A 15,853-nucleotide genomic window follows, 5' to 3' on the forward strand; every position below is an offset into this window, starting at 1 on the left:
GCCACGCTCTTTTTAATAAAAAATTCCTTTATTCTTTTTTTCATTTTCTCCCACCATGCACTGATGGGAGTACGCATGTCTCTCCCCCGCCTGCATTTTTGGTAAAATTCAATAAAATCAGTAAAAACCTGTGGATCATCTAAAAGGGAAACATTTAACTTCCAGGACTTCTTACACACCGGTTTATTAAAATCACGCTTTACATAAAATGATAAAAGCTTGTGATCTGAGAAAACATTAGTTAAAACTTCACAATTAAAAGGCAGTACATTCTCATTACAAAAAATAAAATCTATCCTGGAGCTACAGGTGGCGTTGCTCCAGGTAACGCCGGCTTCCTCTGGGCTGCTCCTATTACATTCTTTGTACAAATCTGTTAATTTAAAATCATTTACAATATCTTTGAGCAGTCCAGAGGTCTTATCGTAATTCCTACTTGTAGTACTGGTAAGCCGGCGTTCCCCCCTCAGGATACAGTTAAAATCACCTGCGAGGATAAAAGGCTCAGTTGTATTAATAAAAAGAGGTAACATTTCTAGCATCTCTGCTCTCTCATTTTTGTCAGGTGAGCCGTAAAAATTTAAAAACTGCCATTTTACGCCGTCAATAAAAGCTTTAACCAATAAAATACGTCCTGGAAGAATCTCTTGAATAAAATCAATAAAAACGTTTCCCTTAAAAAGAATGGCGACCCCTGCTGATCTGGACTCGTTAGATCCAGACCAGACTGATGGACCATACTTCCAATCCTCTTTGTATTTATGGTACTTCATTGCATGGGGGATGCCGCACTCCTGCAGGAAAAAAACAGAGGCTGCCAGGCCAGATAAAAAACTGAAGAGAGCAACCCTTCTGACTTTGGACTTGGCGCCCCTCACGTTGAGGGAGATCCCCTTTATTTCAGACATCGTGGAGTTTTAATTGTGTTAGTCTTGATTTTAAAAAATAAATAATCGTGTTACTTAAAATCAGACTTGGCCTCCACCAGCAATACCAGAAATCTCGCTTGAACTCATCTCCCCGCCCTCGTCTGACTCTAGCGAGAAAGGGGATGATTCAGGAGAGGAACTACCTTCCGTGAGCGTCGAGCCAACAGCCCTCATCTCGTATACAGGGAGTCCAGATTCACACAGCCTTACCTGGGTCTCTAACGGCTGACCATATAGGTCTGTATCGGGTGGGTCCCCCAAGGGCCCCGCCGCTCCCCCCTGAGGCCGTGCAGGCCGTGCAGGCCGTTCTAGAGGGGGAGGTTGCGCACATGGCGGGGTGTCGGTTGGCTCGGGGGGAACAGTGCCCACCCTCCTCACCAGTAACGACGAGGGGGCGGTCCTAGGAGGAGCCTCACTTTGCTTTACGGACGTATCCATTTGCTCCTCCCCTGTCACCCCCCTACCGGCACGCTCCTGTTTACCCTTTTTACGGGGACCCACTTTCAGCCAACCTTCCTCTTCAGACTCCGTATCTAGAGACCCAGGATTGGGAGCAGGCCCGGCATCCACTGAGCAACCAGCACTCTGGGATGCCTCAGTTATCTCACTGGCCTGCCCCTTCTCAGCCTTACGTTTGGCTTGGCGTTTTTCCTTCGCACTGGACTCCCTTCTCTCCTCTGAGGCTGTTGGCTGTGAGGTACCTGCTTTGGCTCCAACAGACCGTACCCTTGAAGCCCAGGTACCCCGCTGCTCCTTTGCAGCACTGGCTTGTTCCTCTCCCTGAGGGCGGGGCTGGTCCGCTGGTGGAGCACGTGGGGGCGCCCCGGGTTGCTCTTCTTCTCCGCTTCGGTACCTATGAGGACAAGAAAAATACAAGTGACCAGTTTTTTGACAAAAGTTGCATTTTTTTTCTTCTGTGCACTCCCTTATATTGTGCTCTTTGCTTCCACAGTTTCTGCAGGTGACATCGCAGTTAAAACTGGTATGTCCATAGGTACCACAAGCCCTGCAGAAGTTTGGCATCCCTGAGAAGTAGAGGTCGCCATTCACATTTCCAATTTTAAAACGAGCCGGTGGTAATCTCGTTTCTTGGGTGGAGGGGTCCTTAATCAGCGTAACTAAAAACTTCCATTTGGCGGTCCACACTCCACACTCGTTCATCACTTTCCCCAGGAGTTTGACATTTTTGAAGTAGGCAGCTAGAAATGCTGCCACTTCCATATCTCTCACATATGGGGAATACATTTTAATCACCACGAGTTTGGTTATTTCAAATTCATGCTCTACTACCTTGACTCCCGCTGCTACGAGTTCACCTTGTTTCCTCTCAGCTCGGTCCATAGCATCACGGAGTATTCCTTCTCCCATGAAGGTGACATCGTAGATTCCTCGCTTCGGGTAGTCCTGGATAGCCAAGAGCTCGTTCTTGTGGACCGCCAGCAGATCTTCCAAAATGGCGTGGACTAAAAATTTAATACCACGGGGACCGCCTCCACCCTCTGCCACGATAAATCGTGCAGAATTCTTAAGCCGGGCGTACACCGGCACCGCATCGGGTTCGCCTGCCATTAGCGTGGCCAGGTCGAACCGCACAGCTTTCGCTGCGCCCCTTGTCTTACGGAGACCAAGGGGCTGGGGGGGATCGCAACTCGTTGCTCAGGACTAAGCCTCTCTCCCAAATAGCAGCACGGGGGTGAAGTCCAGGCGAACCTGGACGATCCCCCGAGGCCGAGAGAGAGGGTACCTGAGCACCTTCTGACCAAAAACCTCCTGTATAAATACACTTGGTCTTAGCCAAAAGGCCGAGAAGCGATAACCCGAGCGGCCCTTGCCTTGCCCGAGCCTGTCCCATACTGCTGTTCACCCCTTGCAGCGATTGATTCAGCCTACTCCTAGGCAATTCCATGGGGCCCTGCAGGCTCACACACATTTACAGCTACTAAGCGGGAGGGAGGTGAATAAAGGCCGGAGAGGAAGCTACACAGGATTTGCTTCTTTTGCTTGCACCACAATGCAGTGCTGAAAGAGGAGGAATCTACATAAAAACGCCTTCCTGGCAACGCCCAAATGCCCTCCTGCCATGCAGATAAACACTGGCAGCGGCAGCAAGTGCATGCCCACAGCCACCCCTTGTTCCTTCACACCTTGTATCAGCTGTAATCCAGTCCAGTCCAGTCCAGTGCTGCCTGCTGAGCAGCACTGACCAACACTGCCTGGGCCCAGGCTTTTATCTCTGAGGCAGGCCCCATTATGATGTCAGAAAGCTGGCTCTGGAATCCTGAGGGCTCCACTATGACACGTGCAAAGTTCCGTCTGAACTTTATATAAGACGGTGCGGCTCAGTCAGTCACTCAGTGTTGCCTGAGAGGGCAACACTGCAACAGCCGGCCGCCAGGCTGTCTTTTTTTTGCACATTTATTTGCCTCCAGGAGGCCACAAGAGGGAGACAAGGGACTGCAAAATGGAAAATAGGCATCCACCAACTTTACAGACAACTTCTCTTTGCTCCTACAACCTCCATCCTTGCACAGTTTGTTATTCTTCCAGGTAACATAGTAACAAATCCAAATTGCTGCTCTCTTTGTAGGCAAGCAAGGGTTTGTTGCAACTGCAATTCTTACTTCTTCTTGGAAATGTAGGGACGACAGTACATTCCATCACATCCATCTAGTGTACACAGGTAGGTCCATTGTGGCGGGCGGGCTGCTTTAATGGCTGTTTGCTGTTCCCCCTACTCCACTCCACTATTTGACTGTGGTGCTGCATCAATCAATCAGTGGCTGGCTCAGGTGCAGCTCTTTAACCTACCTAAAAGGGAGGGCGGAGAGAAGACAAGGAAGGTGAATGAGCTGTTCCAATGTGAAATGCCGGAAACACAGAAACACAGAAGACACACACACACACACACACACACACACACACACACACACACACACACACACAACAAGAGGTGGCAATGTATTAATTAATTGCATTTAATAAATGAGCTCATTATCACACATGACTGTACAAATGCATTGTCCAACAGGTGTTGAAATAATGGGATTAAAAGGGGAGATCCCATCAGAAAGACAAAAACAATAGCAAACACAAATAGCACTTTTGGAATCTGATTTTAGTCAACACATAAGGGAAGGGTGCACCGGTCCTGGAAATACTGCAATACCAGGTCAATGCGTGGAGTGGACAGAGCAAGCTCTATTTCCATCTCCCTGTTCTAAAAATCCATTTAATATATGGTCCCCAGATAGGGGACGTATCAGATATTAAACTGATAAGAACAGATACTACACTTGATCTTAGCCAAAAGGCCGAGAAGCGATAACCCGAGCGGCCCTTGCCTTGCCCGAGCCTGTCCCATACTGCTGTTCACCCCTTGCAGCGATTGATTCAGCCTACTCCTAGGCAATTCCATGGGGCCCTGCAGGCTCACACACATTTACAGCTACTAAGCGGGAGGGAGGTGAATAAAGGCCGGAGAGGAAGCTACACAGGATTTGCTTCTTTTGCTTGCACCACAATGCAGTGCTGAAAGAGGAGGAATCTACATAAAAACGCCTTCCTGGCAACGCCCAAATGCCCTCCTGCCATGCAGATAAACACTGGCAGCGGCAGCAAGTGCATGCCCACAGCCACCCCTTGTTCCTTCACACCTTGTATCAGCTGTAATCCAGTCCAGTCCAGTCCAGTGCTGCCTGCTGAGCAGCACTGACCAACACTGCCTGGGCCCAGGCTTTTATCTCTGAGGCAGGCCCCATTATGATGTCAGAAAGCTGGCTCTGGAATCCTGAGGGCTCCACTATGACACGTGCAAAGTTCCGTCTGAACTTTATATAAGACGGTGCGGCTCAGTCAGTCACTCAGTGTTGCCTGAGAGGGCAACACTGCAACAGCCGGCCGCCAGGCTGTCTTTTTTTTGCACATTTATTTGCCTCCAGGAGGCCACAAGAGGGAGACAAGGGACTGCAAAATGGAAAATAGGCATCCACCAACTTTACAGACAACTTCTCTTTGCTCCTACAACCTCCATCCTTGCACAGTTTGTTATTCTTCCAGGTAACATAGTAACAAATCCAAATTGCTGCTCTCTTTGTAGGCAAGCAAGGGTTTGTTGCAACTGCAATTCTTACTTCTTCTTGGAAATGTAGGGACGACAGTACATTCCATCACATCCATCTAGTGTACACAGGTAGGTCCATTGTGGCGGGCGGGCTGCTTTAATGGCTGTTTGCTGTTCCCCCTACTCCACTCCACTATTTGACTGTGGTGCTGCATCAATCAATCAGTGGCTGGCTCAGGTGCAGCTCTTTAACCTACCTAAAAGGGAGGGCGGAGAGAAGACAAGGAAGGTGAATGAGCTGTTCCAATGTGAAATGCCGGAAACACAGAAACACAGAAGACACACACACACACACACACACACACACACACACACACACACACACACACACACACACACACACACACACACACAACAAGAGGTGGCAATGTATTAATTAATTGCATTTAATAAATGAGCTCATTATCACACATGACTGTACAAATGCATTGTCCAACAGGTGTTGAAATAATGGGATTAAAAGGGGAGATCCCATCAGAAAGACAAAAACAATAGCAAACACAAATAGCACTTTTGGAATCTGATTTTAGTCAACACATAAGGGAAGGGTGCACCGGTCCTGGAAATACTGCAATACCAGGTCAATGCGTGGAGTGGACAGAGCAAGCTCTATTTCCATCTCCCTGTTCTAAAAATCCATTTAATATATGGTCCCCAGATAGGGGACGTATCAGATATTAAACTGATAAGAACAGATACTACACTTGATCTTAGCCAAAAGGCCGAGAAGCGATAACCCGAGCGGCCCTTGCCTCGCCCGAGCCTGTCCCATACTGCTGTTCACCCCTTGCAGCGATTGATTCAGCCTACTCCTAGGCAATTCCATGGGGCCCTGCAGGCTCACACACATTTACAGCTACTAAGCGGGAGGGAGGTGAATAAAGGCCGGAGAGGAAGCTACACAGGATTTGCTTCTTTTGCTTGCACCACAATGCAGTGCTGAAAGAGGAGGAATCTACATAAAAACGCCTTCCTGGCAACGCCCAAATGCCCTCCTGCCATGCAGATAAACACTGGCAGCGGCAGCAAGTGCATGCCCACAGCCACCCCTTGTTCCTTCACACCTTGTATCAGCTGTAATCCAGTCCAGTCCAGTCCAGTGCTGCCTGCTGAGCAGCACTGACCAACACTGCCTGGGCCCAGGCTTTTATCTCTGAGGCAGGCCCCATTATGATGTCAGAAAGCTGGCTCTGGAATCCTGAGGGCTCCACTATGACACGTGCAAAGTTCCGTCTGAACTTTATATAAGACGGTGCGGCTCAGTCAGTCACTCAGTGTTGCCTGAGAGGGCAACACTGCAACAGCCGGCCGCCAGGCTGTCTTTTTTTTGCACATTTATTTGCCTCCAGGAGGCCACAAGAGGGAGACAAGGGACTGCAAAATGGAAAATAGGCATCCACCAACTTTACAGACAACTTCTCTTTGCTCCTACAACCTCCATCCTTGCACAGTTTGTTATTCTTCCAGGTAACATAGTAACAAATCCAAATTGCTGCTCTCTTTGTAGGCAAGCAAGGGTTTGTTGCAACTGCAATTCTTACTTCTTCTTGGAAATGTAGGGACGACAGTACATTCCATCACATCCATCTAGTGTACACAGGTAGGTCCATTGTGGCGGGCGGGCTGCTTTAATGGCTGTTTGCTGTTCCCCCTACTCCACTCCACTATTTGACTGTGGTGCTGCATCAATCAATCAGTGGCTGGCTCAGGTGCAGCTCTTTAACCTACCTAAAAGGGAGGGCGGAGAGAAGACAAGGAAGGTGAATGAGCTGTTCCAATGTGAAATGCCGGAAACACAGAAACACAGAAGACACACACACACACACACACACACACACACACACACACACACACACACACACACACACACACACACACACACAACAAGAGGTGGCAATGTATTAATTAATTGCATTTAATAAATGAGCTCATTATCACACATGACTGTACAAATGCATTGTCCAACAGGTGTTGAAATAATGGGATTAAAAGGGGAGATCCCATCAGAAAGACAAAAACAATAGCAAACACAAATAGCACTTTTGGAATCTGATTTTAGTCAACACATAAGGGAAGGGTGCACCGGTCCTGGAAATACTGCAATACCAGGTCAATGCGTGGAGTGGACAGAGCAAGCTCTATTTCCATCTCCCTGTTCTAAAAATCCATTTAATATATGGTCCCCAGATAGGGGACGTATCAGATATTAAACTGATAAGAACAGATACTACACTTGATCTTAGCCAAAAGGCCGAGAAGCGATAACCCGAGCGGCCCTTGCCTTGCCCGAGCCTGTCCCATACTGCTGTTCACCCCTTGCAGCGATTGATTCAGCCTACTCCTAGGCAATTCCATGGGGCCCTGCAGGCTCACACACATTTACAGCTACTAAGCGGGAGGGAGGTGAATAAAGGCCGGAGAGGAAGCTACACAGGATTTGCTTCTTTTGCTTGCACCACAATGCAGTGCTGAAAGAGGAGGAATCTACATAAAAACGCCTTCCTGGCAACGCCCAAATGCCCTCCTGCCATGCAGATAAACACTGGCAGCGGCAGCAAGTGCATGCCCACAGCCACCCCTTGTTCCTTCACACCTTGTATCAGCTGTAATCCAGTCCAGTCCAGTCCAGTGCTGCCTGCTGAGCAGCACTGACCAACACTGCCTGGGCCCAGGCTTTTATCTCTGAGGCAGGCCCCATTATGATGTCAGAAAGCTGGCTCTGGAATCCTGAGGGCTCCACTATGACACGTGCAAAGTTCCGTCTGAACTTTATATAAGACGGTGCGGCTCAGTCAGTCACTCAGTGTTGCCTGAGAGGGCAACACTGCAACAGCCGGCCGCCAGGCTGTCTTTTTTTTGCACATTTATTTGCCTCCAGGAGGCCACAAGAGGGAGACAAGGGACTGCAAAATGGAAAATAGGCATCCACCAACTTTACAGACAACTTCTCTTTGCTCCTACAACCTCCATCCTTGCACAGTTTGTTATTCTTCCAGGTAACATAGTAACAAATCCAAATTGCTGCTCTCTTTGTAGGCAAGCAAGGGTTTGTTGCAACTGCAATTCTTACTTCTTCTTGGAAATGTAGGGACGACAGTACATTCCATCACATCCATCTAGTGTACACAGGTAGGTCCATTGTGGCGGGCGGGCTGCTTTAATGGCTGTTTGCTGTTCCCCCTACTCCACTCCACTATTTGACTGTGGTGCTGCATCAATCAATCAGTGGCTGGCTCAGGTGCAGCTCTTTAACCTACCTAAAAGGGAGGGCGGAGAGAAGACAAGGAAGGTGAATGAGCTGTTCCAATGTGAAATGCCGGAAACACAGAAACACAGAAGACACACACACACACACACACACACACACACACACACACACACACACACACACACAACAAGAGGTGGCAATGTATTAATTAATTGCATTTAATAAATGAGCTCATTATCACACATGACTGTACAAATGCATTGTCCAACAGGTGTTGAAATAATGGGATTAAAAGGGGAGATCCCATCAGAAAGACAAAAACAATAGCAAACACAAATAGCACTTTTGGAATCTGATTTTAGTCAACACATAAGGGAAGGGTGCACCGGTCCTGGAAATACTGCAATACCAGGTCAATGCGTGGAGTGGACAGAGCAAGCTCTATTTCCATCTCCCTGTTCTAAAAATCCATTTAATATATGGTCCCCAGATAGGGGACGTATCAGATATTAAACTGATAAGAACAGATACTACACTTGATCTTAGCCAAAAGGCCGAGAAGCGATAACCCGAGCGGCCCTTGCCTTGCCCGAGCCTGTCCCATACTGCTGTTCACCCCTTGCAGCGATTGATTCAGCCTACTCCTAGGCAATTCCATGGGGCCCTGCAGGCTCACACACATTTACAGCTACTAAGCGGGAGGGAGGTGAATAAAGGCCGGAGAGGAAGCTACACAGGATTTGCTTCTTTTGCTTGCACCACAATGCAGTGCTGAAAGAGGAGGAATCTACATAAAAACGCCTTCCTGGCAACGCCCAAATGCCCTCCTGCCATGCAGATAAACACTGGCAGCGGCAGCAAGTGCATGCCCACAGCCACCCCTTGTTCCTTCACACCTTGTATCAGCTGTAATCCAGTCCAGTCCAGTCCAGTGCTGCCTGCTGAGCAGCACTGACCAACACTGCCTGGGCCCAGGCTTTTATCTCTGAGGCAGGCCCCATTATGATGTCAGAAAGCTGGCTCTGGAATCCTGAGGGCTCCACTATGACACGTGCAAAGTTCCGTCTGAACTTTATATAAGACGGTGCGGCTCAGTCAGTCACTCAGTGTTGCCTGAGAGGGCAACACTGCAACAGCCGGCCGCCAGGCTGTCTTTTTTTTGCACATTTATTTGCCTCCAGGAGGCCACAAGAGGGAGACAAGGGACTGCAAAATGGAAAATAGGCATCCACCAACTTTACAGACAACTTCTCTTTGCTCCTACAACCTCCATCCTTGCACAGTTTGTTATTCTTCCAGGTAACATAGTAACAAATCCAAATTGCTGCTCTCTTTGTAGGCAAGCAAGGGTTTGTTGCAACTGCAATTCTTACTTCTTCTTGGAAATGTAGGGACGACAGTACATTCCATCACATCCATCTAGTGTACACAGGTAGGTCCATTGTGGCGGGCGGGCTGCTTTAATGGCTGTTTGCTGTTCCCCCTACTCCACTCCACTATTTGACTGTGGTGCTGCATCAATCAATCAGTGGCTGGCTCAGGTGCAGCTCTTTAACCTACCTAAAAGGGAGGGCGGAGAGAAGACAAGGAAGGTGAATGAGCTGTTCCAATGTGAAATGCCGGAAACACAGAAACACAGAAGACACACACACACACACACACACACACACACACACACACACACACACACACACACACACAACAAGAGGTGGCAATGTATTAATTAATTGCATTTAATAAATGAGCTCATTATCACACATGACTGTACAAATGCATTGTCCAACAGGTGTTGAAATAATGGGATTAAAAGGGGAGATCCCATCAGAAAGACAAAAACAATAGCAAACACAAATAGCACTTTTGGAATCTGATTTTAGTCAACACATAAGGGAAGGGTGCACCGGTCCTGGAAATACTGCAATACCAGGTCAATGCGTGGAGTGGACAGAGCAAGCTCTATTTCCATCTCCCTGTTCTAAAAATCCATTTAATATATGGTCCCCAGATAGGGGACGTATCAGATATTAAACTGATAAGAACAGATACTACACTTGATCTTAGCCAAAAGGCCGAGAAGCGATAACCCGAGCGGCCCTTGCCTTGCCCGAGCCTGTCCCATACTGCTGTTCACCCCTTGCAGCGATTGATTCAGCCTACTCCTAGGCAATTCCATGGGGCCCTGCAGGCTCACACACATTTACAGCTACTAAGCGGGAGGGAGGTGAATAAAGGCCGGAGAGGAAGCTACACAGGATTTGCTTCTTTTGCTTGCACCACAATGCAGTGCTGAAAGAGGAGGAATCTACATAAAAACGCCTTCCTGGCAACGCCCAAATGCCCTCCTGCCATGCAGATAAACACTGGCAGCGGCAGCAAGTGCATGCCCACAGCCACCCCTTGTTCCTTCACACCTTGTATCAGCTGTAATCCAGTCCAGTCCAGTCCAGTGCTGCCTGCTGAGCAGCACTGACCAACACTGCCTGGGCCCAGGCTTTTATCTCTGAGGCAGGCCCCATTATGATGTCAGAAAGCTGGCTCTGGAATCCTGAGGGCTCCACTATGACACGTGCAAAGTTCCGTCTGAACTTTATATAAGACGGTGCGGCTCAGTCAGTCACTCAGTGTTGCCTGAGAGGGCAACACTGCAACAGCCGGCCGCCAGGCTGTCTTTTTTTTGCACATTTATTTGCCTCCAGGAGGCCACAAGAGGGAGACAAGGGACTGCAAAATGGAAAATAGGCATCCACCAACTTTACAGACAACTTCTCTTTGCTCCTACAACCTCCATCCTTGCACAGTTTGTTATTCTTCCAGGTAACATAGTAACAAATCCAAATTGCTGCTCTCTTTGTAGGCAAGCAAGGGTTTGTTGCAACTGCAATTCTTACTTCTTCTTGGAAATGTAGGGACGACAGTACATTCCATCACATCCATCTAGTGTACACAGGTAGGTCCATTGTGGCGGGCGGGCTGCTTTAATGGCTGTTTGCTGTTCCCCCTACTCCACTCCACTATTTGACTGTGGTGCTGCATCAATCAATCAGTGGCTGGCTCAGGTGCAGCTCTTTAACCTACCTAAAAGGGAGGGCGGAGAGAAGACAAGGAAGGTGAATGAGCTGTTCCAATGTGAAATGCCGGAAACACAGAAACACAGAAGACACACACACACACACACACACACACACACACACACACACACACACAACAAGAGGTGGCAATGTATTAATTAATTGCATTTAATAAATGAGCTCATTATCACACATGACTGTACAAATGCATTGTCCAACAGGTGTTGAAATAATGGGATTAAAAGGGGAGATCCCATCAGAAAGACAAAAACAATAGCAAACACAAATAGCACTTTTGGAATCTGATTTTAGTCAACACATAAGGGAAGGGTGCACCGGTCCTGGAAATACTGCAATACCAGGTCAATGCGTGGAGTGGACAGAGCAAGCTCTATTTCCATCTCCCTGTTCTAAAAATCCATTTAATATATGGTCCCCAGATAGGGGACGTATCAGATATTAAACTGATAAGAACAGATACTACACTTGATCTTAGCCAAAAGGCCGAGAAGCGATAACCCGAGCGGCCCTTGCCTTGCCCGAGCCTGTCCCATACTGCTGTTCACCCCTTGCAGCGATTGATTCAGCCTACTCCTAGGCAATTCCATGGGGCCCTGCAGGCTCACACACATTTACAGCTACTAAGCGGGAGGGAGGTGAATAAAGGCCGGAGAGGAAGCTACACAGGATTTGCTTCTTTTGCTTGCACCACAATGCAGTGCTGAAAGAGGAGGAATCTACATAAAAACGCCTTCCTGGCAACGCCCAAATGCCCTCCTGCCATGCAGATAAACACTGGCAGCGGCAGCAAGTGCATGCCCACAGCCACCCCTTGTTCCTTCACACCTTGTATCAGCTGTAATCCAGTCCAGTCCAGTCCAGTGCTGCCTGCTGAGCAGCACTGACCAACACTGCCTGGGCCCAGGCTTTTATCTCTGAGGCAGGCCCCATTATGATGTCAGAAAGCTGGCTCTGGAATCCTGAGGGCTCCACTATGACACGTGCAAAGTTCCGTCTGAACTTTATATAAGACGGTGCGGCTCAGTCAGTCACTCAGTGTTGCCTGAGAGGGCAACACTGCAACAGCCGGCCGCCAGGCTGTCTTTTTTTTGCACATTTATTTGCCTCCAGGAGGCCACAAGAGGGAGACAAGGGACTGCAAAATGGAAAATAGGCATCCACCAACTTTACAGACAACTTCTCTTTGCTCCTACAACCTCCATCCTTGCACAGTTTGTTATTCTTCCAGGTAACATAGTAACAAATCCAAATTGCTGCTCTCTTTGTAGGCAAGCAAGGGTTTGTTGCAACTGCAATTCTTACTTCTTCTTGGAAATGTAGGGACGACAGTACATTCCATCACATCCATCTAGTGTACACAGGTAGGTCCATTGTGGCGGGCGGGCTGCTTTAATGGCTGTTTGCTGTTCCCCCTACTCCACTCCACTATTTGACTGTGGTGCTGCATCAATCAATCAGTGGCTGGCTCAGGTGCAGCTCTTTAACCTACCTAAAAGGGAGGGCGGAGAGAAGACAAGGAAGGTGAATGAGCTGTTCCAATGTGAAATGCCGGAAACACAGAAACACAGAAGACACACACACACACACACACACACACACACACACACACACACACACACACACACACACACACACAACAAGAGGTGGCAATGTATTAATTAATTGCATTTAATAAATGAGCTCATTATCACACATGACTGTACAAATGCATTGTCCAACAGGTGTTGAAATAATGGGATTAAAAGGGGAGATCCCATCAGAAAGACAAAAACAATAGCAAACACAAATAGCACTTTTGGAATCTGATTTTAGTCAACACATAAGGGAAGGGTGCACCGGTCCTGGAAATACTGCAATACCAGGTCAATGCGTGGAGTGGACAGAGCAAGCTCTATTTCCATCTCCCTGTTCTAAAAATCCATTTAATATATGGTCCCCAGATAGGGGACGTATCAGATATTAAACTGATAAGAACAGATACTACACTTGATCTTAGCCAAAAGGCCGAGAAGCGATAACCCGAGCGGCCCTTGCCTTGCCCGAGCCTGTCCCATACTGCTGTTCACCCCTTGCAGCGATTGATTCAGCCTACTCCTAGGCAATTCCATGGGGCCCTGCAGGCTCACACACATTTACAGCTACTAAGCGGGAGGGAGGTGAATAAAGGCCGGAGAGGAAGCTACACAGGATTTGCTTCTTTTGCTTGCACCACAATGCAGTGCTGAAAGAGGAGGAATCTACATAAAAACGCCTTCCTGGCAACGCCCAAATGCCCTCCTGCCATGCAGATAAACACTGGCAGCGGCAGCAAGTGCATGCCCACAGCCACCCCTTGTTCCTTCACACCTTGTATCAGCTGTAATCCAGTCCAGTCCAGTCCAGTGCTGCCTGCTGAGCAGCACTGACCAACACTGCCTGGGCCCAGGCTTTTATCTCTGAGGCAGGCCCCATTATGATGTCAGAAAGCTGGCTCTGGAATCCTGAGGGCTCCACTATGACACGTGCAAAGTTCCGTCTGAACTTTATATAAGACGGTGCGGCTCAGTCAGTCACTCAGTGTTGCCTGAGAGGGCAACACTGCAACAGCCGGCCGCCAGGCTGTCTTTTTTTTGCACATTTATTTGCCTCCAGGAGGCCACAAGAGGGAGACAAGGGACTGCAAAATGGAAAATAGGCATCCACCAACTTTACAGACAACTTCTCTTTGCTCCTACAACCTCCATCCTTGCACAGTTTGTTATTCTTCCAGGTAACATAGTAACAAATCCAAATTGCTGCTCTCTTTGTAGGCAAGCAAGGGTTTGTTGCAACTGCAATTCTTACTTCTTCTTGGAAATGTAGGGACGACAGTACATTCCATCACATCCATCTAGTGTACACAGGTAGGTCCATTGTGGCGGGCGGGCTGCTTTAATGGCTGTTTGCTGTTCCCCCTACTCCACTCCACTATTTGACTGTGGTGCTGCATCAATCAATCAGTGGCTGGCTCAGGTGCAGCTCTTTAACCTACCTAAAAGGGAGGGCGGAGAGAAGACAAGGAAGGTGAATGAGCTGTTCCAATGTGAAATGCCGGAAACACAGAAACACAGAAGACACACACACACACACACACACACACACACACACACACACACACACACACACAACAAGAGGTGGCAATGTATTAATTAATTGCATTTAATAAATGAGCTCATTATCACACATGACTGTACAAATGCATTGTCCAACAGGTGTTGAAATAATGGGATTAAAAGGGGAGATCCCATCAGAAAGACAAAAACAATAGCAAACACAAATAGCACTTTTGGAATCTGATTTTAGTCAACACATAAGGGAAGGGTGCACCGGTCCTGGAAATACTGCAATACCAGGTCAATGCGTGGAGTGGACAGAGCAAGCTCTATTTCCATCTCCCTGTTCTAAAAATCCATTTAATATATGGTCCCCAGATAGGGGACGTATCAGATATTAAACTGATAAGAACAGATACTACACTTGATCTTAGCCAAAAGGCCGAGAAGCGATAACCCGAGCGGCCCTTGCCTTGCCCGAGCCTGTCCCATACTGCTGTTCACCCCTTGCAGCGATTGATTCAGCCTACTCCTAGGCAATTCCATGGGGCCCTGCAGGCTCACACACATTTACAGCTACTAAGCGGGAGGGAGGTGAATAAAGGCCGGAGAGGAAGCTACACAGGATTTGCTTCTTTTGCTTGCACCACAATGCAGTGCTGAAAGAGGAGGAATCTACATAAAAACGCCTTCCTGGCAACGCCCAAATGCCCTCCTGCCATGCAGATAAACACTGGCAGCGGCAGCAAGTGCATGCCCACAGCCACCCCTTGTTCCTTCACACCTTGTATCAGCTGTAATCCAGTCCAGTCCAGTCCAGTGCTGCCTGCTGAGCAGCACTGACCAACACTGCCTGGGCCCAGGCTTTTATCTCTGAGGCAGGCCCCATTATGATGTCAGAAAGCTGGCTCTGGAATCCTGAGGGCTCCACTATGACACGTGCAAAGTTCCGTCTGAACTTTATATAAGACGGTGCGGCTCAGTCAGTCACTCAGTGTTGCCTGAGAGGGCAACACTGCAACAGCCGGCCGCCAGGCTGTCTTTTTTTTGCACATTTATTTGCCTCCAGGAGGCCACAAGAGGGAGACAAGGGACTGCAAAATGGAAAATAGGCATCCACCAACTTTACAGACAACTTCTCTTTGCTCCTACAACCTCCATCCTTGCACAGTTTGTTATTCTTCCAGGTAACATAGTAACAAATCCAAATTGCTGCTCTCTTTGTAGGCAAGCAAGGGTTTGTTGCAACTGCAATTCTTACTTCTTCTTGGAAATGTAGGGACGACAGTACATTCCATCACATCCATCTAGTGTACACAGGTAGGTCCATTGTGGCGGGCGGGCTGCTTTAATGGCTGTTTGCTGTTCCCCCTACTCCACTCCACTATTTGACTGTGGTGCTGCATCAATCAATCAGTGGCTGGCTCAGGTGCAGC

The 15,853-nt window shown here is 48.2% G+C and overlaps 8 non-coding genes across 8 annotated transcripts; all 8 read right to left on the bottom strand.

Annotated features, from left to right (window-relative positions):
* Positions 1–4,061: 4,061 nt before the first annotated feature.
* On the bottom strand, positions 4,062–4,252 carry LOC142695585 (U2 spliceosomal RNA). Its single transcript, XR_012863683.1, has one exon. It is a non-coding gene; the product is annotated as a U2 spliceosomal RNA (small nuclear RNA).
* Positions 4,253–5,592: 1,340 nt separating this feature from the next.
* On the bottom strand, positions 5,593–5,783 carry LOC142695586 (U2 spliceosomal RNA). The gene has a single exon (XR_012863684.1). It is a non-coding gene; the product is annotated as a U2 spliceosomal RNA (small nuclear RNA).
* Positions 5,784–7,121: 1,338 nt separating this feature from the next.
* On the bottom strand, positions 7,122–7,312 carry LOC142695587 (U2 spliceosomal RNA). The gene has a single exon (XR_012863685.1). It is a non-coding gene; the product is annotated as a U2 spliceosomal RNA (small nuclear RNA).
* A 1,320-nt stretch (positions 7,313–8,632) lies between these two features.
* Positions 8,633–8,823, bottom strand: LOC142695588 (U2 spliceosomal RNA). The gene has a single exon (XR_012863686.1). It is a non-coding gene; the product is annotated as a U2 spliceosomal RNA (small nuclear RNA).
* Positions 8,824–10,147: 1,324 nt separating this feature from the next.
* Positions 10,148–10,338, bottom strand: LOC142695589 (U2 spliceosomal RNA). Its single transcript, XR_012863687.1, has one exon. It is a non-coding gene; the product is annotated as a U2 spliceosomal RNA (small nuclear RNA).
* Positions 10,339–11,650: 1,312 nt separating this feature from the next.
* On the bottom strand, positions 11,651–11,841 carry LOC142695591 (U2 spliceosomal RNA). Its single transcript, XR_012863688.1, has one exon. It is a non-coding gene; the product is annotated as a U2 spliceosomal RNA (small nuclear RNA).
* A 1,330-nt stretch (positions 11,842–13,171) lies between these two features.
* On the bottom strand, positions 13,172–13,362 carry LOC142695593 (U2 spliceosomal RNA). The gene has a single exon (XR_012863690.1). It is a non-coding gene; the product is annotated as a U2 spliceosomal RNA (small nuclear RNA).
* Positions 13,363–14,680: 1,318 nt separating this feature from the next.
* Positions 14,681–14,871, bottom strand: LOC142695594 (U2 spliceosomal RNA). Its single transcript, XR_012863691.1, has one exon. It is a non-coding gene; the product is annotated as a U2 spliceosomal RNA (small nuclear RNA).
* Positions 14,872–15,853: the final 982 nt, after the last annotated feature.

Source organism: Rhinoderma darwinii (genome assembly GCF_050947455.1).
Source record: "Rhinoderma darwinii isolate aRhiDar2 chromosome 5 unlocalized genomic scaffold, aRhiDar2.hap1 SUPER_5_unloc_48, whole genome shotgun sequence".
Lineage (NCBI taxonomy): Eukaryota > Metazoa > Chordata > Amphibia > Anura > Rhinodermatidae > Rhinoderma > Rhinoderma darwinii.